The 12368-nt window shown below is 46.8% G+C and overlaps 1 long non-coding RNA gene across 10 annotated transcripts in view; it reads right to left on the minus strand.

The window, feature by feature from the left end:
- LOC103884678 overlaps positions 1-3443 on the minus strand; it is a 106857-nt gene extending 103414 nt beyond the window's left edge. For all 10 annotated transcript variants that reach the window (XR_004182662.1, XR_004182660.1, XR_001902918.3 and 7 more), the window contains exon 1: positions 3179-3443. This is a non-coding gene — a long non-coding RNA (uncharacterized LOC103884678). The remainder of the gene's footprint in view (positions 1-3178) is intronic.
- Positions 3444-12368: the final 8925 nt, after the last annotated feature.

Here is a 12368-nt window from a genome sequence, read left to right on the forward strand (position 1 = left end):
TAGCAAATCCAGAGCATAGTTTTATTCAGCTCCACATTTCCGAACTCCCTCTCTTTCTCCGGGGCTGTGAAACCTGACAGCACTCTGCAATTTCATTCTTAGCCCTTGGAGGATTTCATCATCAGAGGTGTCCTGTGTAATTCCTCGGGGGAATTGCTACAGAACGCCCCATCCTGGATCATTCCAGAAACACTCAGTCCTCCCGAGGGTCTCTGGGTCTAGACAGACAAGCCCACTCATCAGTTTGGGTCCGTCCCCAGGGAGTTTGCAGTCCAGAGATTCCTTTGATCAGCACGGGACCGCCTGCATCTTCCCCTCTGCTGAGTGCAGCGGGCAGAACAGTGGACAGGCCCTGAGGGTGGAGTGGTGGTTCCCACAGCTTTTGTGGGAACCTGGCCGAGGTGTGTGGTGGAAACTTCTAAGCAATTCCTAGGAGTGAAGAGCCAGGGAGCTCACTGTCATGTTTCTGTCTCAGGGATACCCATTTTCTCCTCCTCTGCCCCCTACACTGGGCTGGTTAGGATGCAGCGAGTGGTCCCCCGACCTGAGCTCCATCCCACACCCTATATAGATGAATTGGGGAGAAGAAACCCAAGCACAGGGGCCGCACAGAAGCGCTCCCAGGAGCACTGGCAACAGGGCCAGGGCCTCTGCTCCTGCCTGTCTCCCCTCCCCAATTTCTTACTGCCCTCCTCAGAGTTTTCTGAAGCAATCTTGCAAAAGAAGTCCACAAACTCCCCTGATGCATCTTTTCTGTTCCTACCCTCTGGCCGACACACTGGTATTATTAAAGAGAGACAACCCCTATTGTACCTGCTGCTGTTCACATCCACCACACATTATGAATACAGATTGCCTGCGCACTGAGCGTCATGGGCGAGGCTCCGCATCCGCATGCGCAGTCACTAGTCCAGCATATGGCGCCACTTCCGCCAACAGGTTGAGCAGGAGTAGCTCCGCGCTCATTGAGAAAAACCCAGAATGGAGTCCAGTAAGAGGGGCGGTCTGCAGGACACACCTTGTGGCCCCCCTACTGTTTGCCTGTTCCATGTTCTCTGCTGCCTTAGCCTTGAGATCACAGAGGAACTCTTCAGGGCTCCCCCGGGCACACCTGACTTCTCCCAAAGAACCCTCAGTCTACTTTGAGATGCAACCTCTAGGCTCACCCCAGACAGAGCAAAAGGGAACAAGCCGCCCGCACACATTTCCTGAACACACAGAAGGTTTCTGAGAGTTGCTTCTCTGCTCACACGTGGGCGTGCACAGAAGGGATGCCCCCCAACAGGGGCGGGGCGGAGATGCAGGCTGAGGTCGGAGCGCCCGAGACCGCCATGGCCAGACCGCCATGGCCGTCTGGAAGGCCCTGCTGCTCCCAGGGAGTGCACCCCTGCTCGCCCAGCCCCTCGCACAGAGCAGCCCCTGCTACTCCGAGACCCCCACGCGTGCAAGAGGTGGCAGCTGCCTTTGCGCTCTCCAGCTTCCTCCTCTAGCTGAGCTTCTGGAAGAATGAGTAGTTCCAAGGGAAGTCAAGGGGCTTGCCTTGACATTCACAGAGCCTGTTTCCGAGGAAAGGCAAGAGGCAGCATCCTGTTCACACCGAGCCCCGAGTCCAGTGCACAGCAGATGCCCAGTAAAACATGATGTAGGAGAGGTGAACTGATTCTGGCCCCAGCCCCACCGCCAGTGCTGTGGGACTCTGTTGAAATCTCTCCTCCTCCCCGGGCTTGGTGTCCTTCTCTACAATGGGGCTGGTGATGATGACACCCACACAGGGCTGTGTCCAGGATGAAATGAGGTCACTCGCATGACTCACTGATACAGACTCTAAAGGATGACACAAATGTCAGAGATGGGAAAGTTGAGTGCTGTGTATCAAATATGCTCCAGAAATAAGGTTGTTGTGGCTATAAAGCAGCTCTAATTTCTCTGTTGACATTCTTCTATTCATCAAGTAAGAAATTCAAGTTGTAGGAATGATCTGTCCTTCCCACCACCACCAATGGAGCCCAGTAAAGCTATTTTCTTCTTGGGTGAAAAAATATTATATATTATATTATAATTTTTCCTTAAATTGGGCTGTGTGGAAAAAAAAAAAAAAAAAAGAAAAAAAAAAAAAAAAGAAGGCGGGGGGAGTGCTTACCATTGCCCCAGACAAACCTGGCTGCACAAAATGTGCCGTGTCCTTCCAGCGCCAAGACTTGGCCTGTCTTATTTACACTTATTTACATATCGAGTGAGATCTCCATGGCTGCCTGCCTGGAAGGCCTATTTTTAATTGTGTACTCCCCAGTCACCCTCTGACCCTTCCTGGCTCTTTTCTGAGAATTTCCGGCCACTGCTAGCTTGTGAGGGAAGGGCAGAAGATGGGACTCCACGGAGAGGATCTCAGCCAAGGCCGAATTTAAACCAGGGGCCCCTAAATCAGGAACCCGCATTCCCTTCCAAGGTGCCTCTCCTTGCCCACTAGGGCTGGCCCGAGGCGGGTGTGGGAGGACAGGGATCTGGGCGCCAAGGCCAGCTTCACAGCTTGGGCAGCCAGCTGCATCCCATGTGGACAAAGGGATGGAGACGAGGGAAGCAGCTGCCTTCATGCTCCCCGGCTTCCTTCTGGAAGAATGAGGAATCGTTCCAAGTGGAGCCAAAGAGCTTGTCCTAAATTTTACATGGGTTTTTTGTTTGTTTGTTCCTTTTAAAAGCAAGACACATTTCCTAGACATAGCAATAAAATATGTATCTATAAACATTTTCCAAGACTGCCCTCTAGTGGAAATCTGGAGGCAGCAGCACATCTTACAAATCAGCGCTTTAGATTCCAAACTTCTGAATAAACTAAGCACTTTCCGGTGAGACCTCCTTCACACGTGACCTGAAAGCATATCGTATTTCTTCCCCGGGACCCTAAAATGGCACATGCCTTGACTGGAAATGAAGGCTGCCGTACGTCTTTAAAAAGAAATTATGGTTTACATTTAGAACTGAAATCATAATGTTATGTGCACGATGTTTTAAAACTTTAAGTGCAGGGAAGTGTGTTGAATAGAACAACGGAAGAGAGCCGTTGGTTGTATCCTAGGCTGTGCAAGTGTTACTGGCCGAGTGCTTTTATTTTGGCTGAGGAAGGAGCCAAGGCTGCAATAACATCCAGCCCTAAAGGCCACACACACTGCTGGGTTTTTACCTTGGAGGATGTGGGACAATGAGTCATTTGTGCCTCTTCCTGGTTCTTCCTGGCCAAGGTCAGCTTTCCCACTGGAACCAAGCAGCTTGGCCCAGGGCCCGAGCCGTCTGGAGCCTTTCAGTGGTGCAGAGCCCAGGGAGAGGGTGTGGCCCCACCCCACTCCCCCGAGATGGCCCCAGTTCAGGCTCTGAGGCAGCCCTTGTCCACGTCATAAAACATTCACTCTGTTCAGTTTAGCATAAAGGGCCTCCTGGTGGAGGCCTGGTGAAATCGGCCATCCTTAATAAAGGTTCCCAGGCAGAATTCTGTGAGGAGGAAACTTGAAAGGTTTCTGATCATTGTCATCCTTTCTGGTGAGCTTTGCAAAGATGACTAAAGGCGTCCCTTTGTGTTGGTTCTGATACCGTGTAAACCACTGCCACTACTAGTAATAATTAAGCAACTACCATTCATTTATGTTTCCATTCCACAAATACATTTTGAGCATCTGCTCTTACCAGGCATTGCTCTAGACTCTGGCCACCCAGACAGACAAGATTACTAATCTCATGGAAATTACAGTCTAGTGAAAAAGTAGACAATATACAAATACTATATCATTTCAGGGACTATAAAGGAAAATAATATAATGAATAACAAGGGGATACTTATTTAGATGAAGTATTGGGGCAGAGTTTTCTGAAAAGTTACATTTAAGTAGCTACTATGTGCCAGATATTTACTATATTAGAGGTTAAGTATACAAAGATAAAGAAAATACCATCTGTACTTTCAAAGACTTCAGAGCCCAATAGAAATAATAATTTCACAGGATTTCGAACAGCTGAGTTTCTAAGATCTACTACTCACCACAAATCTGCCAAGTAAATAATGTCATCCCCATTTTACAGATGTGAAAAATGAGTGTAAAGGATACGAAAGTACTTGCCAAAACTTGTTGAATCTGCTGGGTGGCTCATGCCTGTAATCCCAGCACTTTGGGAGGCCGAGGCAGATGGGTCGCTTTGAGCTCAGGAGTTCGAGACCAGCCTGGGCAACATGATGAAACCCCGTCTCTACAAAAAATGCAAAAATTAGCTGGCTGTTAGTGGCTTGTGTTCAGAAGAGAGACTGGAGAATTGTTTGAGCCTGGGAGGCAGAGGTTGCAGTGAACGGAGATCACGGCACTGCACTCCAGCCTGGGCCACAGAGCAAGACTCCATCTTGAAAAAAAAAAAAAAGAAGAGAAAAAAGTTGTTGAGTTCATCAGGAGCACTGTCAAGATTTGAATTAAGGCCTGTCCTACTCCCACATATTTTCTTTTCCTATGCCATGGTGCTCACTAGAAACAGGGAGACACACTCAGTGAAATCCCAACATCTCTCTTAGCTCAAGGTTTTATGCAGACACACAGCGCTGTCTCACGTGAGTTAACAGTACACTGCTCCACTGGTCTCTCAGCATCTGGCTGAAGTGCTCTTGCTAGAGTACAGAGTAGGGACTGAGGTGGCAGACTGGCTACAGCTCCAGCCAAATACATTGTTTTACTAGCTCTCAACACTGAGTGGTACAGAAGAAAGGCAGCTGATGTCAGCCGCTCTCAGCCTATGTCCTGATGAGATACTGAGGTCTCCATCAAACTAACTCAGTGACCTAAGTCCACGCCCAGGGTTCCTCTTCAGCTTTCCTTCATGTGACATCTGTCATCCATCAGCTAAAGGGACAGGGCTCCTGACTCTGGGAGAAGGACATCCTTCATTTTCATAAAACTCATCACTGACCGGACTCTGAGCAGGAGCAAGGAGGAAGAGAAGGCCACCAGAAAGGGCCTTGACTGTTTCTCAGCCACTGGTGGAGAAGGACAACAACCCACAGCTGGCTCCGTGCAGATGGTAAAAACTGGTGACTTAAGCCTCGTCTCCTTTGAAAGCCATACTGTCACACCGTCTATCTCAGGAAGCCAGAGGAGGAAAATTAGATCCTCCTTGGTGCTAGCATTGTTGATTTAGTGTCAGCTAAACAACCTGAATCTAGAAATACCAGGTTATTCAGAGCAAAGGCATGCAACCTGGGTTCTCAGCCTCCAAAGACTTAAGGAAAGCATTTTTGAGGGGGGAGAATGGAGGGACAGGTAAAGAACAGGTGAGAGGACAGGACTTTCCCCCTATGCAGAGTAACCGTGCTTTGGTTGGATTTACATCTTGGGCTTCCATTAAGAGCAGATCCTTTTTGGATACAGGACTTCTGATGCTTGGAAGAGAGGAAAGAGATGGGTGGAGGTGGGAGGCTGGACTAACATTTGGCTTAGTGTCAATTTTAGGGCCAGCCTTGACATCGAATGATTTTGCCACCCTGCCACTGGCCCACTCTTTAGAGGCAGAGTCCCAGCCTTACTTCCCTTTGTCTCCTCAACCTCCAATGCAAATCTGGTCCCTTGGTGTGTGCTCAATCAACATTTCCCTGAGTGATCCCAATTCATTCAGGATCCAGTTGAGTCTCCAGCTTAGCATGTGTTTAGTTTTGTCCTTTCAGCCTAAGCCGTCCCTTTTGACGGTTTCATTTCTTGATGTTCAACCTCTCCAAGTCAGTGTTGACCAGTGCCAGAGAAGGATGGAGTCAGGACAAAGGGGTTTCCTCCAGGACACAAAGAGGCCTTCAGGAAGCCCTGCCCATGGAAAGGGAATCATTCTGCCTCCCTGAGGCCACTCTCTGTAGACAATTGCTGGTTCTGCAGATACAATTTCCCCTTTACACCCAGGAAGAGCTGGGAACGAGTTGTGTGTCTACCACTGCCAGAACAATGAGGGACAAAAGTGACCGGCAGCAGGGCTCTGGGAGGTGACCCCCTCCACAGATGCCTTGAATGGCCTAATTATATACAGACTTCTTTTTGGTTTTTGGTTTTTGTTTGTTTTTTGAGACAGAATCTTGCTCTGTCACCCAGGCTGGAGTGCAGAGGCACAATCTCGGCTCACTGCAACCTCCGCCTCCCGGGTTCAAGCAATTCTCCTGCCTCAGCCTCCTGAGTAGCTGGGACTACAGGCGCCTGCCACCATGTCCGGCTAATTTTTATATTTTTAGTAGAGACGGGGTTTCACTTTATTGGTCAGGGTGGTCTTGAACTCCTGACCTCAGGTGATCTACCCACCTCGGCCTCCCAAAGTGTTCATACTTTTATCTGTTACAGAAATGCCTTGTTTCCCCCATTGCCCTTTCATTTAGTAAATCTATATTCCATTTCTCCTACAAGCCAGATTCTGTGCTAGATGCTGGGGTATGCAGCAGAAAATAAACATTCAAGAATTCCAGCCCTTGTGGAGTTTCTGTTCATCAGCATCCAGAGCTGCAGCCTCAGCCCTGGCTGCACTTTCGAATCTCCTGGAAAGCCTTAAAAAATAGGGATGCGGATTCCACTCACAAAAACTGATTCACTTGGACTGGAATCGCAATATCAGTGTTCATATGAAGAGGACTTGGGGCTAGATGAGAAGGACTCTGAGGGTCTCTGGAGAAGCTTCTAGTCTTTCCAGTTGTGCAATGACCAATCTCCCTCCTGGGTAACTTATTAGAGCCGGACCTTTCCCCTAGTTCCAGGCTGATGGAGGAAAAGGGGATGTGAACTGCTTGCTTTTTGTTTCCTCTAGAATGTCACTACAGCTTAATGTTTCCCTTTTATTTACTTAATTTCTTCTAAAAGTTGGACCTTGCCAACTGAGGTCTAGCGATCTGGATTTCAAAGATGCTCAGCCTTTGCTTTCAACCACCCTGGGCCACGCAGCTGTCTTTGACTTTCCCCCTTCTCGTTTAATTTCTTCTCTGTTGCCTGTTCGGCAGCTCCTCGGTTTCCTTTGTGGCTCTGAGAGAGCAATGACCCACAAGTGGGAATAAGGGAACTTTCCCCTTCTAAGCCCACGCAGCATCTCTCTTTTCAATCCTCCTTACCATTTCCACTCCCCGATCCATCCTTTCTCCTGCCTCTACTCCATTCTTTATGCTTTCTCTAGATGTGTCTGCCACTGGGGCATGGAGTCCTGGAGGAGAGAGAAGGCACCCTGTCACTAAGCCTCTGGGGTAGAGATTGCATTTCATGAAGCTCTCACCATCCTCACCCATGTTTGGCAGACAACCAGGCCTGCAAAGTGTTTCACCAACAAGCATTAAAAAGAGAAAGAAAAAAACATTTGTTTGTTTAATATCAAAAGAAGTTTATGTCCAATCCCAGAGGGTCTGAGCAAGTAGGGACTGAGCTTAAATCAGAGGACTTGGGCTTCCATATGCCCGCCAAATCATAATAATAACAATAATAACATACTAGTACTAATGCTTGTGCTACATTTGGAGCTTGAAATGATCATCGACATTTCCCTGATGAGGTTAAACAGCCTGGCTCGGGGACCGCACATTTGCATAATAAAGATCAGAAGTCACTGCCTTCTACATCTCTCCCAGCACTAGCTGCCTGGTGTCCTTGATTCAGGGACACCACATCCTAATGTACTTCCATATGCGGCCCTGTGCAGTGATTCTAATCTTTGGCTTGCATGTGAAATGTCAGCTTTTTTTTTTCGTCTGGGAGAACAACAAATTATGTTTTTAAATGAGAAGGTGCCGCCTGTAATGGATAATATAATCTGAAAATGCAGAGGCAACATCTGTGACCCATGGTGCTAACCTAGCAAGCTCTAGTCTACTTTTCCTGCCTATCGGTTGATAGGAAAATATCACTTTCGATATAATAATTAATCATTAGTCAAAATGGATATCCCCATTGGTTCCTTGCCTCTCAGACAATCCTGCATAGCTTGACAATAAATCAGGGAAATACAGTCTTTAATATCCAATGGAATGTACTTCCAGGCACCCTCTTTCCTATATAAAGCAACAAAACACTTTGCAGAAGCCATCTATCATCAGGTGAGGGGGGAAGATGCTCCCAAGATGCCATGTGAAGGAAGGAAAATGCAGAGCCCACAGCAAGGAAGGCAGTGAGTTCAAGATGGTGGCTGTAAACCAATGAGAAACGTCTCCTTGCCGTGGTGGGCTCCTACCTGGGATAATGACTGCCCCTCCCTCCCTTGCTGTCCCTCCTCCCTTTGGCCCACTTCTGGGGCCCTGTCACAGCCTGGCAGGTCATGCCCAGGCCTCACTCACCATGACTGACCAGTCCCCAGTGTCCTATCATCCTCCTCATTCCCAGGGCGGCTGTAAAGTAATCATTCCAGGCCATTTTTCTGCTTGATTCTTGGCTCTCTCTGGATCTGTTGAAATATTTACAATACCTAACATGATCCAAGAGAATAAATGAGCTGCCAAGTATGGTGGAAGGAAAAGCAGATTTGGAAGTCAGGGTGGGTCGGAGGAATCTGAGGACTCCCCTAGACTTACTTGTTGTTGGACTGACCTCTCCGTGGCCTTGTTCTCCTCATCTGAAGAAGGCGTTGTTCATGGTTTTCAATCCCTGTTTGTTGGAGCCCTGAGTTTCTGAGGCAATGGGCAAAAGGGAGGCTGGGAGAAGGAAACAGGAGGGGAAGATATCCCCAAACCTCCCTAGAGCATTTATCTTTTATTGGTTTACTGACTTGGTTTTTAAAAACCACTGAGTCAGAAGACCTGTAAAGGCACTCCAATTTGTAAACCCTATAGTTCTCCATCTCAGTACTGCCCACTTCATCCCTGGGTGTGGAAATCATGTGGGAAATGCCACTTCAGCTTGGGGCCTATAGTCACATGCCTTATGTTCTAGACCAATGGTTCCCCAACAGGGGTAATTTTGCCCTCCAAGGGACATTTGTCCATGTCTGGAGACATTTTTGGTTTTACAACTGGGGAGGAGGGAGCTACTGGCATTGAGGCCAGGGATGCTACTAAACATCCTACAATGCACAGGACAGTCCCCCAAAATAAGCAATATCCAGTCCCAGATGGTGACAGCATGGAGGTTGAGAAACCCTGTGACAGATGATGTGACCTGAAGAAAAGCTGCCTATAGGGAGCTTCTGAGTTGGAAAGACTCCGCTCAGCCTTCCGTCTGCCCCAGCACAGATCGAGAGGGAAGTCTATTCTTGGTTCTTCCCTGCCAATAACTCCCAGGAGCCTCGGATCTGAGACATAAGAGCATTTCCTGCACTGAGGACAGTCACCCATAGACTCTTTTAAATTCACCTCTAGGAGGGAAACTTACATTGCCTGATTCCCATGTGCCCTGGAGCTACTCAAGGTGCCATATATTCAACTTTAATCTACACTAAGAGCTGGTGATAGTAACACGGGTATTGAACTTTTCACTTACAAATGTAACACATACCTACTGATTACTTACTATGTCCTAGGAATAGTGGACTCCAAGTTATGTACTAGGAATACAGCAGTGAACAAAACAAAGTCCTTGTCTTTATGAAGGATCTGTGTCTGGGGAAGATAAACATAGGACTCAAGTGGTTATAAGTGCTATCAATATTATTAAACAGTGTAGAAGCCTAGGTTGATTAGAGGTTGCAATGGTCAGGAGAAGGCCCTCTGCTGAGGCAGCACTGGAAGCAAGTTCTGAAGGCTGGGTGCCTGGGGGAACAGCGTTCCAGACAACAGGAGAGCAAGGGAGCTGCACAGAGCTTCCTGGAGGGCTCAGAGCAGCACAGTGAACACACAGGAAGAGGGCAATGTCAGAGGGCCAGCTCTCGCAGGACACGGTCAGCCCCATCAGATGTCCATATTTTATTCTGAGAGAGATGGAAAACCATTAGGGAATTCAGAGACAGCGACATGAACTGATTTATGTTTTGAAAGCAAAAAATCTCCGGAAAACATCTGACAGGCTATAGTTGTCCTTGTGGCCTCAATCATCATGGGTAGAACAGGAGTCTCAAAACGTTCCCATTTTCTTTTTGCATTTAAAGAGCAAAACAAACAAACAAACAAAACGCTAGTCTTCCTTTTATCACAAATGCCATCCTGATATGATAAACCGGGAGCGAGAGATGACCACCCCCGGTTTTGCACCACGCCAGGGCAGATGGAGCAGAGCGCTCAGAATACTGTAAGTCTGCAGAAGTTCTCAAGTTTAATAAAACAAATTAATGCAAATTAACTTCACTTGAATAAAAGAAGTTTCTTGCCACTTTTAGAAGAGGGACAGGCTGGAGTGTAATGAAATCAGAACACACAGTCTGTGTCCCAGAAAGGCTAGGATCACTGATTAATATCGGAAGTCTGAGACAGGGAGAGGACATAGCCATCACCTGAAATTTATTCATAAATTGCCAGCCCTTCCCAGATAACTTGCAAATAAAGTGTGACACATGTCTAAATATTTACTGGCTTGCTGACTTTTTTTTTTTTTTTTTTGCTAATTAGAATTTTTTTTTTTTTTAAGGAAAACAAATAGTGTTAACAGCAAATTAATGCAGAGAGCCTCAACAGTGGGACAGCAAGACAACCTACAGTCAAATATTAAGTTGTACTTTACCAAAATTGTATCTTTGGGAAAAAATTAATTGGAAATATCAGAAATGGTCTCTGAATGTAAAAAGATTAAGGCTACCCTACCCATGGTGTATAGTTATTAAATTAGCACAATAGATACAAAAGCATTTGTTTAAAATATAAAGAGTTTTCAGCAATTATTTATCCATCATTTTCCCTCAAATGTGTGTTTAGCCCCATACCGTCTTTCCTCCAAGAAGAGGATGGATGAGCAAATACAATAAGATGTTGTATTTGAGTCCTTTCTCCTTTTTTTTTTTTTTTTTTTTTTAACTTTTAATGGCTTTGCGCTTTAGTAAGAGCCTTTAGGTTAAGCTAACACTTCCTACTCATTCCCCTCTGGGGCTTCTGTGAAGCTTAGAGGACCTTCACGATCACTTATGTAGTTTGAGTATAGGCCTATGGACTCCAGCTGCCCTGGACAAAGAAGAGTCTAGTCAGAATGCTGCAGCAAAAAAATATCTGATACATGGTAGGAATTGTAGCCAATGACTGCCGTGACAACTCATGTGGACTTCAAGTGGCTGAGCCAGGGAAGTGAGGTGGGAAGGATGCTTCAAGAGAAGTTGTCAGCCAGGTGCAGTGGCTCACGTCTGTAATCCCAGCACTTTGGGAGGCCGAGGTGGATGGATAACAAGGTCAAGAGATAAAGACCATCTTCGTCAACATGGTGAAACCCTGTCTGTACTAAAAATACAAAAATTAGCTGGATGTGGTGGTGTGTGCCTGTAGTCCCAGACACTCAGGAGGCTGAGGCAAGAGAATCGCGTGAACACAGGAGGCAGAGGTTGCAGTGAGCTGAGGTCGCACCACTGCACTCCAGTCTGGTGACAGAGCAAGACTCCATCTCAAAAAAAAAAAGAAGAAGAAGAAGAGGAGAATTTGTCATAGAAACAAAGTGACTTTTTTTTCCTGATCACAGAATTTCTCTAAATGGACTACACGTAAAGACAGTGTTGCAGCTTCAGGATAACATTAATGACAATGGCATGTCAGTTTGGTTACAGATAGCTAAATATTGTGTATGCATTCAATGTTTACATCAACCAAAAGAGCTGAATGATTTTGTGATGTTCTTTTCTCTGATGAGGAAGAGGAGGCTCAGAGATTTGGCTAACCCTTCTGCATCACTTTACTGTTTTGTGTAAGCTGGAAGAGGAGGCTCAGAGATCTGGCTAACCCTTCTGCATCACTTTACTGTTTTGTATAAGCTGGAAGTCCAACTGGAGAAGAGAAAATACCTGATCCTGAAATCTGGAGACTCCTCTCACCTCCCTCATCTCCCAGGGATGAATGGCATCTCTTCAAGTCTCACACAATCCCCCCATGGCAGGTCAGCAGTCTAAGAAGAAGGGAAAGTGAATTAAAGATGGCTGCAAATCCTCTGTCACTTCTCCCATCAAAAAGTGGAATCTATTGCCCTTCCTTTTGAATAATGAGAGTTGGTCCTGTGACTCACTATGACCACTTCCAAGGTTAGGTCTTAAGAGACATGCAGTCTTTGGTTTTGTGTGCTTGGCACACTTCCTCTTGGAACTCAGCCACCATATGGCATAAGAAGACGCAAAGAACAGAACCATATTGCTTCCCACATTCTTCAGCAGCCCCATTTGGGCCCTTAGCTGGCAGCCAACACCAACTGCAAGCCATGTGAGGGAGTCAACTAGGCTGTCCCATCCCATTCAATAACATCAAAAGCAGAAAAACTGACTAGCTGAGCCCAGGCAACCCC

This window comes from Papio anubis, chromosome 3, assembly GCF_008728515.1.
Source record: "Papio anubis isolate 15944 chromosome 3, Panubis1.0, whole genome shotgun sequence".
NCBI classification, from domain to species: domain Eukaryota; kingdom Metazoa; phylum Chordata; class Mammalia; order Primates; family Cercopithecidae; genus Papio; species Papio anubis.